Source organism: Giraffa tippelskirchi, chromosome 10 (assembly GCF_054371585.1).
Source record: "Giraffa tippelskirchi isolate mGirTip1 chromosome 10, T2T-mGirTip1v1.2.pri, whole genome shotgun sequence".
Lineage (NCBI taxonomy): Eukaryota > Metazoa > Chordata > Mammalia > Artiodactyla > Giraffidae > Giraffa > Giraffa tippelskirchi.
In genome coordinates, this window is record NC_137284.1 from 117,871,856 (window position 1) to 117,895,480 (window position 23,625).

The 23,625-nt window shown below is 36.9% G+C and overlaps 1 protein-coding gene across 12 annotated transcripts in view; it reads left to right on the plus strand.

Moving 5' to 3' along the window:
- The window catches only part of ZNF804B (zinc finger protein 804B), an 889,892-nt gene that overhangs the window by 307,072 nt on the left and 559,195 nt on the right, over positions 1–23,625 (plus strand). Inside the window, exon 1 of one of the 12 annotated variants that reach the window (XM_081533991.1) lies at positions 17,502–17,589. The exons of the other annotated variants lie outside the window; for them this stretch is intronic. The gene's annotated coding sequence lies outside the window, so the exon portion shown is untranslated. Of the gene's footprint in view, positions 1–17,501; positions 17,590–23,625 lie in introns of those variants that run through there. 12 annotated transcript variants of the gene reach the window in all.

Here is a 23,625-nt window from a genome sequence, read left to right on the forward strand (position 1 = left end):
TGCTCAGTCATGTTGGACTCTTTGTGACCTTATGGACTGCAGCACGCCGGGCTTTATTGTCCATCACTAACTTCCAGAGCTTGCTCAAACTCATGTCCATTGAGTCAGTGATGCCATCCAACCACCTCATCCTCTGTCATCCCTTTCTCCCCCTGTCTTCAATCTTTCCCAGCATCAGGGTATTTTCCAATTACTTTTGCACCAATCTAATAATATTTATTATATTATGCTTAATATATTTATATTGATTGGTATTAGTTGGTACTTATTAATATGTGTGTGTGCTAAGTCACTTCAGTTGTGTCCAACTTTTTGCAACCTGACCCCATAAACTCTAGGCCACCAGGCTCTTCTGTGCATAGAATTCTCCAGGCAAAATTACTGGAATAGGTTGTCATGCCCTCCTCCAAGGGATATTCCTGACATAGCAATCAAAGCCTTTTTTTTTTTTGTCTCCTGCATTCGCATGCAGGTTATTTACCACTAGCACCACCTAGAAAGCCCTTGTATTAACATATTAATGTAATTCCTGGATTTGAATTATGATTTAATAAATATTAAATAAAGTACATTTTAATTTATTGCTAACATTACACCTTTTGAATTACTCTCAATCATTTTTGAAGGAATCATTTTACAGGATCAAACTAAGATAAAAACAAGGCTAAGGATTTGAAAAAAAGAAAACTTTCTTTGAATTATTTTGATTCTTAGCTGTTTATTTTAAATATTGCTAAGAGTAGTTGACTAATACTAGCAGCAAATATTTAAACATAGACTACAGGCTGAATTTGAACTTTCCACTTCCGCATCACTGCTAGAGACTTTTGATTTGGCCTAATTTTGAGGGAGAGTTAGAAGTGTACATGATCTTGCTGATATTTACATTTTGTTCTCTGCTTTAATTCTGATCTACCTTTATTGCAATTATAAGCCTTAAATGCTGGATTGTAGACCATTCGAAAACTATGAAACTGGATTTTCTAAGTGTGTATGCATTTTTTGGCAAAACTGTCAGGGGGATGAAAGTGGGATTGTGTGAGTGAAGAAACCGATCATTTGGGGGGTTGTAGCATGATTATTTTTATATTATCCACCTACATGTGTGGTATTAGACAACCTACTTTCCTGTTAGGACTTCCATAGAGAAAATTTCAAGATTCAACCCTAAACTGAGAGATTTTCAAATAAAGTTTTTGTCTCCCTCTCAGTTGAAGGAAAAAATTATGCTAGTGAAACCAATTAAAGTTTAAAAATTTGAGCTAGGGTTAATTGCATCAGAAAAACATGAGTCCTTTTCTTTAGAAAAGTGCGTGTTTGAAAATTATAGAATAATGTTTTTTTAAAATTGATTTGCATTGTCAAACCCATCAAATATTTGAAAACCATAAATCACTGTACTGTCTCCATGAATTCCAAAATACTCAAGCATATCCATAATACTTATTTTTAATAAAAATAATAAAAATTATTCCTACTCCATATTTCTGATTGCTGTGAAATTTTAAAAAATACTACGTATAATTTCTGATCAATTTGAAAATTCCTTCTGTGCTTGTGAGAGACAAATTTCATTTATATAAATAAAGCTTTTAACTTCATTTTGTTTAATTCTTTTTCTTTGTTGGTTTGTGCATTAGCGGTTGTGATGATAGAGCAACAATAAGAACTAAATATGTACCTGTTCAAAGAGAAATCTTTTGTGATTTGCCAATTTGAGTGGGTTAAATTGTATTGTTCTCTTGTATTACATTTAAGAGGAGTGAGTGTTTAGAAGTGTTCTGGTGTGTGTAGCAATCAGAATACTTGAACAACAATCTTAGATAAAGCTTATTTACATTGAGACTCTCTAATGCTTGCATGTATATATCCTGTCTTACTTTTAGAATTCCCTTAGAGACAATGTGACTCTTTTTTTTGTATGAAGAATACTGTAGGTTATGATTAAACTTTCTTTTTTTCTGCTTTAAAAATGTAAACAGCAACATTTTTTGTTGTTGTTATTGTTCCTATTATACTCTGCCCTTGAAATGGAAAGCCTTGATGAATTCACAATGAAGTGTTTTTCCCCTTGGAATGTATTTTATACGAAATCTGAGGCAACTAAACCAAACCATTTCTCAGAATATCACAGCTGGATGGTGGTAATAAAGTTAGACAGAGTTCCCCTGTCCGATGACTTTTGTCTTGAAATACTTTTAGAATCTGTCTCATCTCTATTTCAGTTCCATCTATTTCTAGATTGTTCCTTATTCCTTGCAGCTGGACTACAAATCATTCTTGATTTATCTCTGAGTTCATGAACCCTTTCATTTGCCTCATATTTTCTAATTTACCATCTCAAATATTTTTCCATTTATTCTTTATTTGTTGTTTCATCATAAACTAATTTTTCAAAGATAAAAGTATTACTCAATACCTTATTCATGGCACAAATTCTGTAAGAGAACTGAGATTATAATTCAATGGCTACTTTCATGGGGCTTAGTAATTCATTTTTCTATGTGCATGCTACTTAGTTTTCCTAATGCACAAGGTCAATCCAAACACTTTCATTTTTCCCAAGTTATCTGTGTTATAGCTCCCTTAATTTTACCAAATCACTCGGTTGTAATACATGTGTTTATTAAACAACTGTGGCACTCAAAGGACTGTGCTCTCTGATATTCTTTCCTAATATGACTTAATATGTTTCCCTTTGGAAAGCCAGATTAAAAAAATACAGGATGCCTCATTAGTCTGAATTTCAGATAAACAATACCTTTTTAGTATAAGAGTATTAATGCAATATTTGGGACATACTTATTCTAAAAGTATTCACTGTTTATTCATGTCAATGTATGGCAAAAACTACTACAATATTGTAAAGTAATTAGCCCCCAACTAAAATAAAAAAAAAAAAATTTGACTGAGCAATCTATGTTTTTATTTGCTATATCTGGCAAGGAGCATTTTAGAACTTTCCTTCCCTTTGTGGAGACTGAGTGCTTCACTCTGGGTTTCTTGGTGATAATACAATATTCTTAGCACTTTATACATCTTAACTCAGGTAATCCTCAGAACTACCCAATGATGTAAGAACCAGATTATCCCCAGTTTAGATATGAAGGTGTTGAGATGCAATAGTCAATAAACTTGCCCAAAGTCACCCAACCCAGCTAATAAATATCATTTCTGACTCTGAGCCAGTAACTCTGGAACAAGAGCTTGAAATATGTGTGTGTGTGTGTGTGTGTGTGTATGTATATATATACATATATATATATGTATTCTTTTTCATTATGGTTTATCACAGGATATTGAATATGGTTCCCTGTGCTATACCTATGAGGACCTTGTTTATCCATTCTATACAATATCTTATATATACAACGGAGTCTTAATCATTACATATTACAGCTTCTGTGGAACAACAGCCTTTTATTGGTGTCTAAAGTTGCTCCAGGAAATATACTTGATAGTGACACTTGCTATGACACTTTATAATTATTCATTCTTAGAAGTGTTAAGTGTATTTTTCAAGTGTCAGTCTATTTATTTTTTCGGGCATTTCTAGACTCTGAGTGCATAGACACCACAAATATCAGTAGGCACCCTCTTATCTGTTACCTGGTGGCTCTGAAAAGAAAGTGATGCTGTAAGGAGCCTATAAGAAAGATATTGGCTTGTACCAATGATCACTTCTCCAGATGCTGAGATATTAGGACATGTACTCTTTCTGAGTCCTATAGTTACACATTCTGAAACCTGCTGAGAAAAATTCCATTCCTCCTTCCACTGTAAAATTGGGCTAAATCTCCTGAAGATCCATCCATAGAGTCTCAGTATTTTGGTGTGTGCCAAATTCTTCAGTGATGGTCAGAGACTGTTTCCTATCTGCATCATTTTAGCTAAGAATCTTTCCCTTTCTTTTGCACTGGGGTCTTGGACTAGGCAATAATAAAGCTTGTAGTACATAATCTGTCTCTGTGAATCTGTGTATTCATGCAAAGGCAATGTGGGCAGAATTGTGTCATCCCCAAATTCGTATGTTGAAGTCCTAGCCCCTCGTACTTCAGAATATAACCATATTTGAAGGTCTTTAAAGAGGTGATTAAATTAAGGCAAGGTCTTTAGGGTTGACCATAATCCAGTGTGACTGGAACGCTTCTGTGAAGAGGAAATTTGGATGTACAGATACTGGACACATGCATACACAGACACAACCAATTAAACACATAAGGAGGCAATTATCTGCAAGCCAAGGAGAGAGGCCTCAGAAGGAATTAAATATGCTTACAACTTTATCTTTGAGCACTACCCTCCAGAACTGTGATAAAATACATTTCTGTGTTTGATACCACTGTAGTACTTTGTTATGACAGCCCTAGAAAATAAATACAAAAAGTTACTTCATTTAGGAGAAAAAAGAACTTGATTCTAGCTCTACTTCTGAAAATAGACATCAAACTAATATTGATTAATGCTTCCATGAACATGCACTCCCATTTGACCACATAAGGTTTAAACTACTGAAAATTTAGCTGTCCATAGTACAGATGCTGCTGTCATTAGCCACATTACTAGCTATTATTTATTGAGCTTGTCTATGTGCTAGTATATGGGACTTCCCTATAGCTCAGATGATAAAGAATCTGCCTGCGTGCAGAAGACCTGGGTTCTATCCCTGGATCAGGAAGATCCCATGGAGAAGGAAATGGGAATCCACTCCAGTATTCTTGCCTGGAGAATTCCATGGACAGAGGAGCCTGGTGGGCTACAGTCCATGGGGTCACAAAGAGTTGGACACGACTAAGTGACCAACACAACAAGATGTGCTAGGCAATGCACTAGTGATTTTCATAGGATGCCTCAACTAATCCTCACAGCTCTGGAGGTTATTATATATTCCTACAGATAAAGGATTTGGGTCCAAGGACCATTATTGATTTAAACAATGTTCATTGTTTCTTGGGCAGAGTGTTGACATTCAATTAAATTGCAAGCTAATTAAGATCAGGTTCAATATCTGGGATTACCCAGAGACCCAGTACATGATTGGTGCTTAAATACATATTGAGAATCTCCCCCTAAGATGGCAGAGGAATAGGACGGGGAGACCACTTTCTCCCCCACAAATTCATTGTAAGATCATTTGAATGCCGAGCAAATACCACAAAACAATTTCTGAACACTGGCGGAGGACACCAGGCACCCAGAAAGGCAGCCCATTGTCTTTGAAAGGAGATAGGAGTTAGGGATGGAGACCCATCCTGGGGAGGGAGTAGTAAAAGAGGAGAAGTTTCCAAACATCAGGAAACCCTCTCACTGGCGGGTCTGTGGGGAGTTTTGGAAGCTCAGAGGGCAACAAAACCGGGAGGAAAAAATATATAAATAAAACCCACAGATTACACTCCTAACTGCAGCTCCCAGCAGAGAAGTAGCCCAGATGCTTGTGTTGGCCGCCAGCAAGCAGGGGCTGAACAGGGAGGTGCGGGCTGCATGCTTAGGGTAAGGACCGGGCCTGAATGCCCTGAGGGCTATCTGAGGGAGCTAATGTGAGATAGCAACCCAAACTGTGGGATAGCCAGAGAAAGAGAAAAAAAAGAGGAAAGAGAGAGAGAGAGAACTTTCCTGCGAAAAGCTCTAACCTAAGGCACTGCCAGGCCCTCTCACAGAACAAAGGACTGAGAGAATACCAGAGGAGAGTTAGCTGGCTGTGGACAGGCCCATCCCCCGCTGAGGGCAGGGAGGCAGGTGGGCGACAGCGAGAGCCAGAAGGCAAGGGGCAAACTCGGCCCCAGAGATGGTATCCTCTACCAAACTGCAAGCAGGCTCCCAGTTGCTAACTAAGTCTTCCTGGGATCCTGGACTGTTGACATCCGCCAGGAGGGTTGCAGCCAGAGATCAGCTCCCCAGAGAAGACACATGGCACACCTGAGACTGCACACCCAGGAAACCGAGCGGCTTGAGCGGGGGAGGTGATAAGACACACCGCCCCACTTGGAGAGTGTGTGCTCGCCAAGCACCTGGTCACCTGAGCTGCTCGGACCTGGCAAGGGCACAAAATGCAGGCCTAACTGAGCCTGTGCCTTTGTGGAGTACCCGAGAACCTGCACCTGAGTGCTTAGACCTGGGAAGTGCACGCAACCCAGGGCCCGCCTTAGACAGTTCCCCTGCAGAGCAACCTGGAGCCTGAGCAGTGGAGACCGGGAAAGCACACACACTGTGAGCAGGGCCAAACCCAGTGTGGCCCAGACACTGTGCGCACTCCCCCCACACACCAGTGATATTTGTTTGCAGTGTTCCTCCCTCCCTGCAGCACGATTGAACAAGTGAGCCTAAATAAATGACCACCTTCACCCCCTTGTGTCAGGGTAGAAGTTAGATACTGAAGAGACTTGCAAACAGAGGAAGCCAAAATAAACAAAGAAGAGGGAACCACTTTAGAAGTGACAGGTGCAACAGATTAAAACCCTGTAGTTAGCATTGGCTACATTGGAAGGGACCTATATAGACCTTGAGATGAAGTATAAGCTGGAACAAGGAACTATCTGAAACTAAACTGACTCCACATTGCCCTCCAAAGCACCAGAGAAATTCCTGGATATATTTTACTATTATCATTTTTTAATTTAAAAAAAAATACTTTTAAGTTCTTTATTACTCCTTGAATTTTCACTTTTAAAACCTACTGCTGCTGCTGCTGCTAAGTCGCTTCAGTCGTGTCCAACTTTGTGAGACCCCATAGACGGTAGCTCACCAGGCTCCGCTGTCCCCAGGATTCGCCAGGCAAGAACAGTGGAGTGGGTTGCCATTTCCTTCTCAATTGCATGAAAGTGAAAACTGAAAGTGAAGTCGCTCAGTCGTGTCCGACTCTTAGCGACCCCATGGACTACAGCCCACCAGGCTCCTCTGTCCATGGGATTTTCCAGGCAAGAGTACTGGAGTGGGGTACCATTGCCTTCTCTATAAAACCTACTATTACCTTGCAAAAAAAAGACCCTATTTTTAAAGAAAATTTCATATATATTTTTTATAACTTTTGCCATTTTGGTTTTTTTTTTATGTTGTATTTTTGAAAGTCTAACCTCTACTCTAGATTCTTAATCTTTGCTTTTTGGTATTTGTTATCAAATTCTATATCTTTAAAATCCAATCTGCAGTATCCATTTTTACTTAGGAGTATGATTACTGGCTTGATTGCTTTCTCCCCTTTTGACTCTCCTTTTTCTCCCTCATGTCACCTCTATCTCCTCCCTCCCCCTTCTCTTCTCTACTTAACTCTGTGAATCTCTTTGGGTGTTCCAGTCTGTGGAGAACACTTAGGGAACTGATCACAGGCTAGATTGGTCTCTCTCCTTTTGACTCCCCCTCCTCTCCTCCTGGTCACCTCTATCTCCTTCCTCTTCTCTTCTCTATGGAACTCTGTGAACCTCTCTGAGTGTTCCAGATTGTGGAGAGCAAATAGGAAATTGATTACTGGCTAGACTGCCGTCTCCCTCTTTGATTCCCCCTCTTCTCCTCCCGGTCACCTCTATCTCCCTACTCCCTCTTCTCTTCTCCATGTAACTCTGTGAACCTCTCTGGGTGTCCCCCCACTGTGGAGAACCTTTTCACCATTAACCTAGATGTTTTATCATCGGTGCTGTATGGGTGGAGAAGTCTTGAGGCTACTGTAAGAATAAGACTGAAAGCCAGAGGCAGGAGGCTTAAATGCAAAACTTGAGAACAGCAGAAAACTCCTGACTCCAGGGAACATTAATTGACAAGAGCTCATCCAAAAGCCTCCATACCTACACTGAAATCAAGCTCCACCCAAGAGCCAACAAGTTTCAGAGCAAGACATATCAAGCTAAGTCTCCAACAACTACAGGAACATAATCCTGAGCACAAAAATATGGGCAGCCAAAAGTCACAACAAACCCATAGACACCTCAAAACTCACTATTGGACACTTCATTGCACTCCAGACAGAAGAGATCCAGCTCTATCCACCAGAACACTCACACAAGCTTTCCTAACCAGGAAACCTTGACAAGCCACTCATCCAACCCCACCCACAGGGAGGAACCTCCATAATAGAGAGGAACCACAAACTTCCAGCATACAGAAGGGCCACCCCAAACATAACAACCTAAACAAGATGAACAGACAGATAAATATTCAGCAGGTAAAGGAGCATGATAAAAGCCCACCAAACCAAACAAAAGAGGAGGAGATAGGGAGTCTACCTGAAAAAAAATTCAGAATAATGATAGTAAAAATGATCCAAACTCTTGAAAACAAAATGGAGTTATAGATAAATAGTCTGGAGACAGGGATTGAGACGATGCAAGAAAAGTTTAACAAGAACCTAGGAGAAATAAAAAAGAATCAATAATGAATAATGCAATAATTGATATCAAAAGCACTCTGGAGTGAACCAACAGTAGAATAACTGAGGCAGAAGATAGGATAAGTGAAGTGGAAGATAGAATGGTGGAAATAAATGAAGCAGAGAGGAAAAGAGAAAAAAGAATTAAAAGAAATGAGGACAACCTCAGAGACCTCTGGGACGATGTTAAACACCCCAACATTCAAATCATAGAAATACCAGAAGAAGAAGACAAAAAGAAAGGCCATGAGAAAATACTTGAGGAAATAATAGTTGAAAACTTCCCTAAAATGGGTAAGGAAATAGCCACCCAAGTCCAAGAAACCCAGAGAGTCCTAAACAGGATAAACCCAACGCGAAACACCCCAAGACACATATTAATCAAATTAACAAAGATCAAACACAAAGAACAAATATTAAAAGCAGCAAGGGGAAAACAACAAATAACTCACAAGGGGATCCCCATAAGGATAACAGCTAATTTTTCAATAGAAACTCTTCTAGCCAGAAGGAAATGGCAGGACATACTTAAAGTGATGAAAGAGAAAAACCTACAACCCAGCAACCTACAACCCTAAATTACTGTACCCAGCAACCTACAACCCCAGATTATGGTACCCAGGAAGGATCTCATTCAAATATGAAGGAGAAATCAAAAGCTTTACAGACAAGCAAAAGCTGAGATAATTCAGCACCACCAAACCAGCTCTTTGACAAATGCTAAAGGATCTTCTCTAGACAGGAAACACAGAAAAGATTTATAAACTCAAACCCAAAACAACAAAGTAAATGGTAATGGGATCATTCTTATCAATAATTACCTTAAATGTAAATGGGTTGAATGCCCCAACCAAAAGACAAAGACTGGCTGAATGGATACAAAAACAAGACCCCTATATATGCTATCTACAAGAGACCCAATTCAAACCTAGGGACACATACAGACTGAAAGTGAAGAGCTGGAAAAAGATATTTCATGCAAATGGAACCCAAAAGAAAGCAGGAGCAGCAATACTTGTATCAGATAAAATAGACTTTGAAATAAAGGCCATGAAAAGGGACAAAGAAGGACACTACATAATGATCAAAGGATCAATCCAAGAAGAAGATATACCAATTATAAATATATATGCACCCAACATAGGAGCACCACAATATGTAAGGCAAATGCTAAGAAGTATGAAGAGGGAAATGAACAATAACACAATAATAGTGGGAGACTTTAATACTCCACTCACACCTATGGATAGATCAACTAAACAGAAAATTAGCAAGGAAACACAAACTTTAAATGACACAATGGACCAGTTAGACTAATTGATATCTATAGGACATTTCACCCTAAAACAATGAACTTCACCTTTTTCTCAAGTGCACCCGGAACCTTCTCCAGGATAGATGACATCCTGGGCCATAAATCTAGCCTTGATAAATTCAAAAAATTGAAATCATCTCAAGCATCTTTTCTGATCACAATGTGGTAAGATTAGATGTCAATTACAGGAAAAAAACTATTAAAAATATAAACATATGGAGGCTAAACAACACATTTCTGAATAACCAACAAATCACACACAAAATTTAAAAAGAAATCAAAATATGCATAGAAATGAATGAAAATGAAAGCACAACAACCCAAACCTATAGGATTCAGTAAAAGCAGTGCTAAAGGGAAGGTTCGTAGCAATACAAGCCTACCTCAAGAAACAGGAGAGAAATCAAATAAATAACCTAACTCTACACCAAAATCAACTAGAAAAAGAAGAAATGAAGCACCCCAGGGTTAGTAGAACTAAAGAAGTCATAAAAATTAGGGCAGAAATAAATGCAAAAGAAACAAAGGAGACCATAACCAAAATCAACAAAGCTAAAAGCTGGTTCTTTGAGAACATAAATAAAATAGACAAACCATTAGCCAGACTCATCAAGAAAAAAAGGGAGAAGAATCAAATCAACAAAATTGGAAATGAAAATGGAGAAATCACAACAGACAACACAGAAATACAAAGGTTCATAAGAGACTACTATCAGCAACTACATGCCAATAAAATGGACAACTTGGAAGAAACGGACAAATTCTTGGAAAAGTACAACTTTCCAAAACTGAACCAGGAAGAAATAGGAAATCTTAACAGACCCATCACAAGCACAGAAGTCGAAACTGTAATCAGAAATCTTCCAGCAAACAAAAGCCCAGGACCAGATGGCTTCTCAGCTGAATTCTACCAAAAATTTAGAGAGAAGCTAACACTTATCCTACTCAAACTCTTCCAGAAAATTGCAGAGGAAGGTAAACTTCCAAAGTCATTCTATGAGGCCACCATCACCCTAATACCAAAACCAGAAAAAGATGCCACAAAAAAAGAAAACTACATGCCAATATCACTGATGAACACAGATGCAAAAATCCTTAACAGAATTCTAGCAAACAGAATCCAACAACATATTAAAAAGATCATACATCATGACCAAGTGAGCTTTATCCCAGAAATGCAAGGATTCTTCAATATTTGCAAATCAATCAATGTGATACACCACATTAACAAATTGAAAGATAAAAACCATATGATTATCTCAATAGATGCAGAGAAAGCCTTTGACAAAATTCAGCATCCATTTATGATAAAAACCCTCGAGAAAGCAGACATAGAAGGAACATACCTCAACATAATAAAAGCCATATATGATAAACCCACAGCCAACATTACCCTAAATGGTAAAAAATTGAAAGCATTTCCCCTAAAGTCAGGAACACGACAAGGATGCCCACTCTCACCACTACTATTCAACATAGTTTTGGAAGTTTTAGCCATAAGAGTCAGAATAAAAAAAGAAATAAAAGGAATCCAGATTGGAAAAGAAGTAAAACTTTCACTGTTTGCAGATGACATGATCCTCTACATAGAAAACCCTAAAGACACCACCAGAAAATTACTAGAGCTAATCAATGGATATAGTAAAGTTGCAGGATATAAAAGTAACACACAGGAATCCCTTGCATTACTATACACTAACGATGAGAAAACAGAAAGAGAAATTAAGGAAACAATTCCATTCACTATTGCAACGAAAAGAATAAAATACTTAGGAATAAATCTACCTAAAGAAACAAAAGACCTATATATAGGAAACTATGAAACACTGATGAAAGAAATCAAAGATGACACAAATAGATGGAGAAATATACCATGTTCGTGGATAGGAAGAATCAATATAGTGAAAATGAGTATACTACCCAAAGCAATCTATAGATTCAATGCAATCCCTGTCAAGCTACCAATGGTATTTTTCAGACAACTAGAACAAATAATTTCACAATTTGTATGGAAATACAAAAAAACCTTGAATAGCCAAAGCAATCTTGAGAAAGAAGAATGGAACTGGAGGAATCCACCTGCCTGACTTCAGGCTATACTACAAAGCAACAGTCGTCAAGACAGTATGATACTGGCACAAAGACAGAAACATAGATCAATGGAACAAAACAGAAATCCCAGAAATAAATCCATGCACCTATGGACACCTTATCTTTGACAAAGGAGGCAAGAATATACAATGGAGAAAAGATGATCTCTAACAAGTGGTGCTGGGAAAACTGGTCAACTACTTGTAAAAGAATGAAACTAGAACACTTTATAACACCATACACAAAAATAACCTCAAAATGCATGAAAGATCTAAATGCAAGACCAGAAACTATAAAACTCCTAGAGGGGAACATAGGCAAAACACTCTCTGATGTAAATCATGGCAGGATCCTCTATGACCCACCTCCCAGAGTAATGGAAATAAAAGCAAAAATATACAAATGGGACCTAATTAAACTTAAAAGCTTTTGCACAACAAGGAAACTATAAGCAAGGTGAAAAGACAGCCTTCAGAATGGGAGAAAATAATAGCAAAAGAAGCAACTAAGAAATAATTAATTTCAAAAATATACAAGCAACTCCTGCAGCTCAATTCCAGAAAAATAAGTGACCCAATCGAAAAATGGGCCAAAGAACTAAACAGAGATTTCTCCAAAAAAGAAATACAGGTGGCTAATAAACACATGAAAAGCTGCTCAACATCACTCATTATCAGAGAAATGCAAATCAAAACCACAATGAGGTACCATCTCACGCCAGTCAGAATGGCTGCTGTAAAAAATCTACAAACAATAAATGCTGGAGAGGGTGTGGAGAAAAGGGAACCCTCTTACACTGTTGATGGGAATGCAAACTAGTACAGCCACTATGGAGAACATTGTGGAGATTCCTTAAAAAACTGGAAATAGAACTGCCATACGACCCAGCAATCCCACTGCTGGGCATACACACCGAGGAAACCAGAATTGAAAGAGACGTGTGTACTCCAATGCGAGGAAACCAGAATTGAAAGAGACGTGTGTACTCCAATGTTCATTGCAGTACTGTTTACAATAGTCAGGACATGGAAGCAACCTAGATGTCCATCATCAGACGAATGGATAAGGAAGCTGTGGTACATATACACAATGGAATATTACTCAGCTATTAAAAAGAATGCATTTGAATCAGTTCTAAAGAGGTGGATGAAACTATAGCCTATTATACAGAGTGACGTAAGTCAGAAAAATACCAATATGGTATATTAATGCATGTATATGGAATTTAAAAAGATGGTAACGATGACCCTATATGCAAGACAGCAAAAGAGACACAGGTGTAAACAACAGAATTTTGGACTCTGTGGGAGAAGGTGAGGGTGGGATGATTTAAGAGAATAGTATTGAAACATGTGTATTATCATATGTGAAATAGATCGCCAGTCCAGGTTTGATGCATGAGACAGGGTGCTCAGGGCTAGTGCACTGGAATGACCCTGAGGGATGGGATGGGGAGGGAGATGAGAGGAAGGGTCAGGATGGGGAACACATATATAACCATGACTGATTCATGTCAATGTATGGCAAAAACCACTACAATATTGTAACATAATTAGCCTCCAATTACAATAAATTAAAATAAAATAAAATAATCTCTCACCCCCAAAAAAATACATATTGAAAGAGAGGCTGGAGGAGGTAGTAGTCTGCTATCTTCTTGGCAACACATCTCCCACATCATCCCTCCTGTGTTACTCTGTGCCATTTTGATGGGGAGACTGCCCATCCATGCACTCACATCAATGATACTACACTGACCCCATAGATAATTTAACCTTGACTCAGGAATGGACTTTTTATGGCTTTGATCTAAACCCCTGTGCATATATGAGAACTTTGAGTAGTAGAAAGAACATTTGACAAGAGGCTATAGGGTCTTGTTTCTAGTACCAGTTCTGTTCCATGATGAAAGAAAACCAGGAGAAGAATTTAATCTTTCCAAGTCTTGAGTCTTCAGCATTCTAATGAGGACAATTATGGAAGCTTTACTTGCCTCATAGGAGTGATGGAAGGACCAAATAAAGCAGTATGAATATGATTTGAAACACTTGCTCCCTGGAGCATGGGTTATCTTTCAGAACAATGTGGGTTATCTTCTTTCACCTTCATCCAAATTTTCTATCCTTCCCACTCTTTTCACGGTCTTCACAATTATTGCTGGATAATGTGAACTGACTTGCTTATTAATGCTCTATTATATTGTACATATAGATGATATTTTATTTTTTGCAGATCTTCTTTTGTTTTGCTGATTTAAAATTTTTTCTTGTCAAAAATAGTGAGTAAAAGGGCTTTGCTAATATTCTAAAGTCACTGTACTTTGATGGCAGCTGATATACCTTAGCATTTCTTGTCAAGATTCAACTATTTTTCTAACAGCAGGGCATAATAATATCGGCAATCATAGATGACACTTATTCAACAATTATGAAACAGGAACTCACCTGAGATCTTTTCATATATTATAACACCAACAACTGTATGTGGTAGATGTCATTATCTTTCTTACTCTAAATATGAGAAAAATGAAGACTAGTTAAGCAAGACTTGCCCAAAGTCACATAGTAATTGCAGAGTCAGGATTTGAATGTTGATGGTCTAACTCTGTGCTCTTAACCACAGCTTTGGGTTGGAGGAGTAGCAGGTAAACAGAAAACCAAAATGATAAAGCATTCCAGGCAGAAGAGAGGAGGTGGACAACGAGGAGATGCATTTCAAGCACTGGTCCTTCTACTCATATACATTATTCCATCCTCAGTGCCTGGCATGCTGTCTGGCAAAGAGTAGGTATTTAATAAATATTAATGAAGTTAATGCCTGAGACTTGGAGTTTCCAGGAACTACAAGGAGATTGACATACTTGGAAATTAGAATATGATGGGGAAAATAGCAAAAAGTCAGGATATGCAAATAAGTGAATAAAGATTTCTGGATAAAATATTGTTTGAAGCAAGTCTAGTCATTCATTCATTCATTTGTTCATTCTTTAAAAATTTATTAACCACTATTATATAAAATATTTAGAAATAAAATATATAAATAATGAAGCTAGAATCCCTGCCTTGCAAAGATACACTTTAAATATTTCAAACAAGAGCTTTGAAGAAGACAGACACCGAAATTATCACTTTGGCAGCATTTCTAGAAATAAAAGCTAGTGAACTGATACCTAGATAATACAATCAAGCAATTATCTCCATTACGTAGTATTAGCATTCTAAATAAGAACTTTTTTATATCAATCAAACCTCCAGTATTGATTATGATATTTACATGTCAGGAATCATTCTTTTAAAATAAGATAGATAAAAGAATTTACTATCATTTGGTAATAAAGTAAAAGACATATATATGAGTTAAAAGATTTCATAACTGAAATGTTTTGCCCAATCAGTAATAACAACTTGTCATGATAAACTTACTGATGAGATTTAAGCATGCAATATACAGGAAACACACAGCAATAAACAACTAATAATGTTTTCTGTATATCCCAAACACGTAATTTCAAGTTTGAGGGTAAATAATAGGTAGAAAGCAGTTCATCCTTGACAAAAATGCAAAAGAAAAAGGTGGAATAAAATGAAGAGAAAACTATGTTAGTGAAAGTGAATTTTATAGACACATATATTCTCTGTTTTACCGGCTAATTGTTCATTTGTTGTGTATAGCATTGAATAAAACATCACTGGTACTTTTTTAGCCTTTAAACCACGTATTTGTCAATGTAACACCTGTCCACACTGGTTGCCATAGGATGGGTTTCCTGGGAAACACACAACTTAGCATACAATTTGTTTATTATCAAGCATTCTTGAGATTAAGCCTTGTGGAAAGGAATAAAAGGAAAGCCGAAGGAGAAGCCAAGCTGTGGTGGAGTTCCAAGGACAGTATCAGCTGACCTCTAGGAGCTAGAATGTCCCTTAAGAGTTACCTGTCCCAAGTTGGGTTGAGATGGCCCTGCCCAACTTCAGTCCATCATTAAATACAGGCTGCTTGGGAAGCTACTTTACTTTGGAAGAAATGGTTTTTTTTCAGCTAAGACCACCACAGAAAAGGCTGATAGTTGAAGGCAGACTGTCAGCAGCCCTGTTGGCAGCCAGTGCTATCTTTTTATAGATGGTTCAGAAAGTATTTCAGGAAAAGGACAGTCTCCTCCTCCACCCCCATCCTATCACCAGTACTACTCCCCTCAGCCAATATTTTTTTCTGTGATTTCTGTTTGGGTATTTTCTAGTGATTACTCTTGAGTTCTAGATTATATACTTTTATATACTCTCTTTCTTCAGTCATGGTCAGGTGCTATGCTTTTAAGCATGGATTTATTTTGGAGGGAGAGACATTTGCCAGAAGAGAAAATAATAAAATATTCTAGGCAGAGGAGAAAGGGAGAACAGCAGTGAGATGCCTCTAAAGCATCAGTCTCTTCCTCCCCCTCCCATGTGCAATACTGTGTCCTCAGCACCTGGCACAGTGCCTGGCAATGAATAGGTATTTAAAAAACATTGTTGACTCCTTTGCTGAAATGTGGGGTTTGGCTCACTTTTTCCTCCCCCTCCTCTCAAATGTTTAAAATTTAATTATTTTCAGTTTATCTCCACTGCAATTCTAATGCTATGTTTAGTCTTCTTCTTCTTTTTTTTTTTTTGAATGTACTCTCAACTACCAATACCTCTTAGCTCCCACTAATGAGAATAGGACTCCAATGTCCCTACCCTTTCCTTCACCTCTCCCACTTTTTCCTTCCTATCGTCAATCCACTATAGTTTACTTGTGTATTGTTCAGTGTGTTGACATTTTATATTCTTTTTCTGAACCACAATCATGTTATATAATGCTTTTCCTCCCTGGCCTGACTGCCAGAATCAAGTGTAATAACAGCTACCAACTGCTCAAGTAAATAAAATTTTTGAAAACCTCTGGCTGAAGACCACCATTTTGGAGGTTCTGTCAGCTGATGGTTTCCATATAATGGTTGTCAGCTGGTGCCTATGGCCTGGACTTATGCTGTATGTGTATTTTATTTGGTCTGTGGAGTATTTTATATATTTAGGCCAATATTTAAAAGCTGGATGATTTTAGGTTGACACTAAAAGTGAAGAATCAGTGAACAGCATTTATATTGCTGTGACCTTTGTCAAATTGTGAGCTAAGATCAGATTTCCTTTCTATGGGAACAATGTCACCATGCCTGGGTTGCTGGTAGGAGAAAATTTCTAGCTTCTTGAGTTTTTCATTTTGCTACTTAGTGTGTGTTTTTCTTATCCCAGAGTTACCTCCTCCTGGAGGCCCTGTTTCCTCCTCTTGGCATTCTGTACAAGTGTTCTCTGGGTTGGCTGCATTTAAGCCCGTTCTCTTATTCAGAGGCTGTATCTCTTGGATTGGTCTTTTATTTTCCTCTTTTCATTCATATTTTATGTCCATATTTTATTCTCTGCACTTTAAGATATTTTATGCTGTTTAATTTGAACAATTTTAATATAAATCTCTGAGTGCTTTAAAAAATTCTCTAGGTGACACTTTACTCAGAATCCTAGTTTGTCTAATTTCTCTGATCATGTCAGAGGTTTCTCTTCTGATTCCTGAGTGATTTTAAATTTTTGTCATTTTCTTTCACAATGTTGATTCTCCTCTTATAACTAAGAATTATTGGCTGTCATTAATAGTCATCAGATGAAGGGTTGAGTAGATGGTGTGGTGTTCCTTACTATTGTGTAAATAGGTGTGTTTTCCTTTCAGATCTTTGCTGCAGGTGGTATTCTGACTGTGAACTCTCCATAGCATAAGGCATAGAGCACCATTGTATGTGCAAGGCTCTTCTTTGGAGGTGAGTGGTGGATGTGGTCTAATCACTTTCAGCATCAGGATCCACTACCTTCTAAGTGACACTTTTTTTTTTTCACTGTCTGGAAAGCTAGAGACTTTTTATTCCCTAGACTCCCCAGCAACCAGGATTCTGGGAGTGAAGTAGGTTCTACACATTAGAAAAAAAGATCTTCTTCCTGCTGTCTTTTGGCTGTTTTCTGCTGGCAATAAAGGCATCAGAAATGTACCTCTGCCGGAAGGTTTCAGTTTCTCATCTCCAGTTTTCTGAAGCTTGTCAGGTAGTAGGCAGCAGCTCATTTCTAATCTGTTTTCTAATCTGTATGTTCACAACTTCAGTTGTTTCCAGAGTTCTATTTTTTGCAGAAGTAGCAACTGTTTTAGTGATCAGGATCATTTCTATACTGTTTAAAACCTGACTGTATATACTACGGCTCCATAACCTCCATTGATTTTAGAATCACTTAATTCCCATTATTTTATCCTGTGTTGCTTAGAACAAACAAAAACAAAGAAGATCAGAGTGCTTTTATTCCTCTACTGACTCCAAACAGACAGAATAAATAAATGGGGAGCTGGGGATCAGGCTATAGGCTCTGAAATGTCAACAGGAAGGAGATTATTCTGGGAAGTTTATACTAGCTTTCTTGATAACTTTGTTGTTTTTGTTTTTGTTTTTGTTTTTTAGAAAAGGACCTTTTAGGATTGAAACAAGGCTAGGGTAAATGCCACATGTTTGTGCTTTGAGTTGATATCGGGAGAAGAGTGAGGGTATCTGCTCCTATTGTTCTGTGGCCAGATACTTAGATCTTCAGCTAATTTCACGATTTTCAGACCCTACCTCACACCATCTTCCATTACATCTGCTGCCTTTGGGGTTTCACTGGACAGACTGAGCAACTCTGGAGCTGTGATTCCCATGTAATATACTCTCAACCTCTTGTTTTTACCAACAGCGATGTTCCAATATGTTTTCTCTCTTCCAGAAATGTTTTTGATTTCTTGACCTACTGCAGACACCCACACCTATATTCTTAATGATTACTTCAATACTTTTTACTTCAATACAATATTTCATTAGAATCTCTGAGATAAATGAGAGATTTATGAGATAAATAATTTAGAGATGTATGAGATAAATGAGAACAAACAAGCTTGTTCTCAGAGTGGATCTTTAGACAGGTTCTCATCTGGAGTACCTGCTTCACCAGTTTCAGAAGCAGAGGTTGAAACATAAATACTTTCTATCATATAAGTGATCTATCTGGCCATTTTATATTACTAGTGACTTTTCTATATTTTCATAACAGTTGTAAAGTTTTGTAAACCAATCTTTATTAAATTTATGACCTCTTTCCCATTAGAAGGAACATATCTAAAACATTTGAATGTTGTATTAGTGGCAGCCAAGCAGACATCATCATATTCTATTTAAATCTACTCATTAAAAGTGGGAAAGCATAAGAATCTGAGGTAAAACTTGTACGTAAACTTTCATGTTGCCATTTATAACCTTGAAACGTAGGTCAAGTTACTTAATCTCTCTGAGCTTCAGTTTTTAAAATTTGTCAAAATGTTGATAAGGAGATTTCCTGTGCAGCATTCAAGTGGTAATTAAATAGTATGAGGTGAACCAATGAAGATGACATATATAGTGCTTATTGCATAGTATTTGTTCAACTTATAAAACAAAAGAAAACTTCTTCTCTGGATAACTGGAAAAATTCCCCAGTGTGAATTCCTTAACGTTATCTCATGAACATAAAGATATCAGTGAAGCATCAGGAAAATGTTATAGGAAACGTATATAGAAAATTCTGCACAAATCTGCAAAGAGAACAGGGTTCATTGTTTTGCCCCCAAAGTTATCATGACAATAGTGATACACACAGAAGAGAATATGGTTAATGTCTTTAAATTATGCTAGATAATAAAGACAACACTGGTTATGACTTCTGAAGAATATTTCAAACCTCTAGCCTGAATTTTTCAAAAGAATGCTGTTAATAAAGGGAATACAATACATTGAATCTGAAAGATATGTCTTGTTTTTCTTTTAACTCATTACTTTGATCAATTCAAGTAGCTTTTGAAACCATGTATAAAGTCCATAATTTTGGAGACAGAATTGAGAAAAGGATGGTATGAACAAATATCCTGGGCCTTTATCTAGGTAATCATTTTCATTCCTTTCTGTGCTGAGTAATATTCTTTTGTTTATATATACCACATCTGCATTTCTATTAATTTAGTCATCTAGGTTATTTCCATCTTTTGGCTATTGCAAATAATGCTGCAATGAATGTAGGATTGCCCATATCCTTTTGAAATAGTATTTTCATTGTCTTTGGATAAACACCCAGAAGAATTGATGGATTTTATGGTAGTTCTATTTTTAATATTTAAGGAAAATGATACTGTTTTCCATAGAGGCTGCACCAATTTTCACTCCCACCAAGAGTATGCCAATTCCCTCTTCTACACTTGTCAACACTTGTTATTTGTTGTCCTTTTGATAATAGCCATTTTAACAGGTGTGAGATAATATCTCACTGTGGTTTTGATTTGTATTTCCCTGATGATCAGTGAGCTACATTGAATAACTTTTCTTGTGCCAGTTTGCTATCTGTATGTCTTTTTTGAAGAAAATTGTCTATTCAGATACTCTGCCAATTTTTTAACTGAATATATATATATACATACATACATACATACATACATATATATATATATATATATATACGCATATATATGCTGCTAAGTCGCTTCAGTCGTGTCCGACTCTGTGCGACCCCATAGACGGCAGCCCACCAGGCTCTGCCGTCCCTAGGATTCTCCAGGCAAGAATACTGGAGTGGGTTGCCATTTCCTTCTCCAGTGCATGAAAGGGAAAAGTGAAAGTGAAGTCGCTCAGTCGTGTCCGACTCTTAGCGACCCCATGGACTGTAGCCTACCAGGCTTCTCCGTCCATGGGATTTTCCAGGCAAGAGTACTGGAGTGGGGTGCCATTGCCTTCTCCATACACACACACACACACATATATATATATATATATATATATATATATATATATATATCTGCATGAGTACTATGAATCTTGGCTATTAATTCCTTATCAGATACATCATTTATAAATATCTTTACGAATTCAGTAGGGAGCCTTTTTATTTGGTTGATAGCTTCCTTCAATCTGCAAATGCATTTTAGCTGATGACCTCTGTTTGTTCATTTTTGCTTTTGTTTCCCTTGCCTGAGGAGACATATCCAAAAAAAAAATATTGCTAAGACCAGTTTCAGCAAGTATACTGCCTATATTTTCATGAAAATTTTTATGTTTTTAAGTATTATGTTTATCTAATAAGTTTTTCACTCATTCTGATTGTATTGTTGTATATGGTGTGAGAAAGAAGGACAGTTTGATTCTTTTGTATGTCACTGCCCAGTTTCCCTAACACCAATTATTGAAGAGTCTTTTTTTCCCAATGAATATTCTTGCTCTTTTTGTCATAGATTAATTGCTCACATAAGTGTAATTTCTGGGTTCTCTGTTACATTGGTCTATATATCTGTTTTTGTATCTGTACTGTACTGCTTGGATTACTGCAGTTTTGTAGTATAGTTTGAGATCAGGGAAATTGATACCTCTAGCTTTGTTTTTCTTTATCAAGATTGCTTTGGCTACTCAGGTTCTTTTTGCTTCCCATACACATTTTAGAGTTATTTATTCTAGTTCTGTGAAAAGTCATTAATTTTTTGATAAGTATTTCATTGATTCTGTAGATTGCCTTGAGTATTACAGTCATTTTAACAATATTCATGATTCCAATCCATGAACACAGTATTGTCTTTCTATCTGCTTGTGTTGTCTTCAGTTTCTTTCATCAGTGTCTTATACTTTTCAGAGTACAAATCTTTTACCTCATTAGTTAGATTCATTCCCAGGTATTTTATTCTTTTTGATACTTTGGTAAATGGAACTTTTTTCTTAATTTCTCTTTCTGATAGTTTGCTGTAAGTGTATAGAACTGCCACAGGTTTCTATTAATATGGTATCTTGAAACTTTACCAAATTTATTGATGAGTTACTCCTGTTTTTTAGTGGTGATGTTAGGATTTTCTATGTATAGTTCATGTCATCAGCAAACATTGACAGGTTAATTCTTCATTCCCAACTTGGATTACTTTTATTTCTTTTTCTTGTCTGATTATTGTGGCTAGGAGTTCCAATACTATGTTGAATAAAAGTGATGAGAGTGCATCTCCTTGTCCTGTTCCTGATTTTAGAGGAACTCAGGAAATTTTTCACTATTGAATATGCTACTGGCTATGGTATATTTCTTTTTTTGTGTGATATCTTTGATTTTTGTATCAAGGTGATGCTGACCTCATAGAATGAATTCAGAAGCATCCCTTCTTCTGCAGTCTTTTTGGGAATCATTTGAGAAAGATAGGTGTTAACTTTTCTTTAAATGTTTAGTAGACTTTATACCTGTGAAGTTGTCTGGTTCTAGACTTTTGTTTGTTGGAAGTTTTCTTTTTGGTTATTATTATTACTGATTTATATCACTGGTAATTGATCTGTAATATATTTTATTTTTTTCTGATTCAGTTTAAGGAGCTTGTACCTTTCTATGAATATGTCCATTTCTTCTAGATTGTCCATTTTATTGGTGTATAATTGTTCATAGTGATCTCTTAGGGTCCTTTGTATTTCTGTGATATTGGTTGTGACTTCTCCTTTCTCATTTCTGATTTTATTTATTTGGGCCTTATCACTTTAGTTCTGGATGAGGCTGGCTAAATATTTATCAATTTTATTTGTCTTTTTAAAGATATCTTTCTTTGAAAAGAACTCCCAAATCTTAAATATCAACAACACTGTATAGATTTTTAGGAAAATATTGAGAACATTTACTCGAGAATGTGCAATAACAAAGTATTTTGAGTAATTATATAACTAATGCCTCTTGAAATATTATTAAGGGAAAATATGTGTATTTTCTTTCATTTAAGGACTCATCTATGGTAAGATGTATGGCTTTTTAAAAACAAAAGCAGTGGGAACATGGAGAAAAGTGCAATGTTTATGCTGAAATACACATTTTCTTAAGAAAATCCAATGGCTCTAATGATTTTAGTGGCCTTCTGTTTCACAATAAAAAAAAAAATGGCAACTCAGCATGAAGTAACTACTATATACCACAGCAGATATATTTCAGCTATTTGAAAGCTGTGTTTTCTCTCCTCTGGGCTATGGATTCTGCTTCATAATTCACTTTCTGTGTGAAATTAGACAAGTCATTTAACCCTTCTTCACCCCATTCCTCTGTGCTGTAAATGGCAATTATGAAAACTCTATAGTATTTTCTCTATGAGTAAGCCATGAAATCATGAGTAAGCCATAATAGCATAGTGGAAGTAAAGTCGGATGCTATACAGAGCAATAGTGCATAGGAACCTGGAATGTTAACTCTGTGAATCAAGGCAAATTGGAAGTGCTCAAACAGGAGACGGCAACAGTGCACATTGACATTTTAGGAATCAGTGAACTAAAATGGACTAGAATGGGTGAATTTAATGCAGATGATCAGTATATCTACTACCATGGGCAAGAATCCCTTAGAAGAAATGGAGTAGCCATCACAGGCAACAAGAATATGAAATGCAGTACTTGGATGCAATCTCAAAAATGATAGAATGATCTCTGTTTATTTCCAAGGCAAACCATTCAATATCACAATAATCCAAGTCTATGCCTCGGCCAATAATGCTGAATAAGCTGAAGTTGAATGGTTCTATAAAGACCTACATGACCTTCTAGAACTAACACCCAAAAAAAGATGTCCTTTTCATTATAGGGGACTGGAATGCAAAGGTAGGAAGTCAAGAGATACCTGGAGTAACAGGAAAATTATGCCTTAGAGTACAGAATGAAGCAGGGCAAAAGCTAATAGAATTTTGCCAAGAGAATGTACTGGTCATAGCAAACGCCCTCTTCCAACAACACAAGAGAAGACTCTACACATGGACATCACCAGAT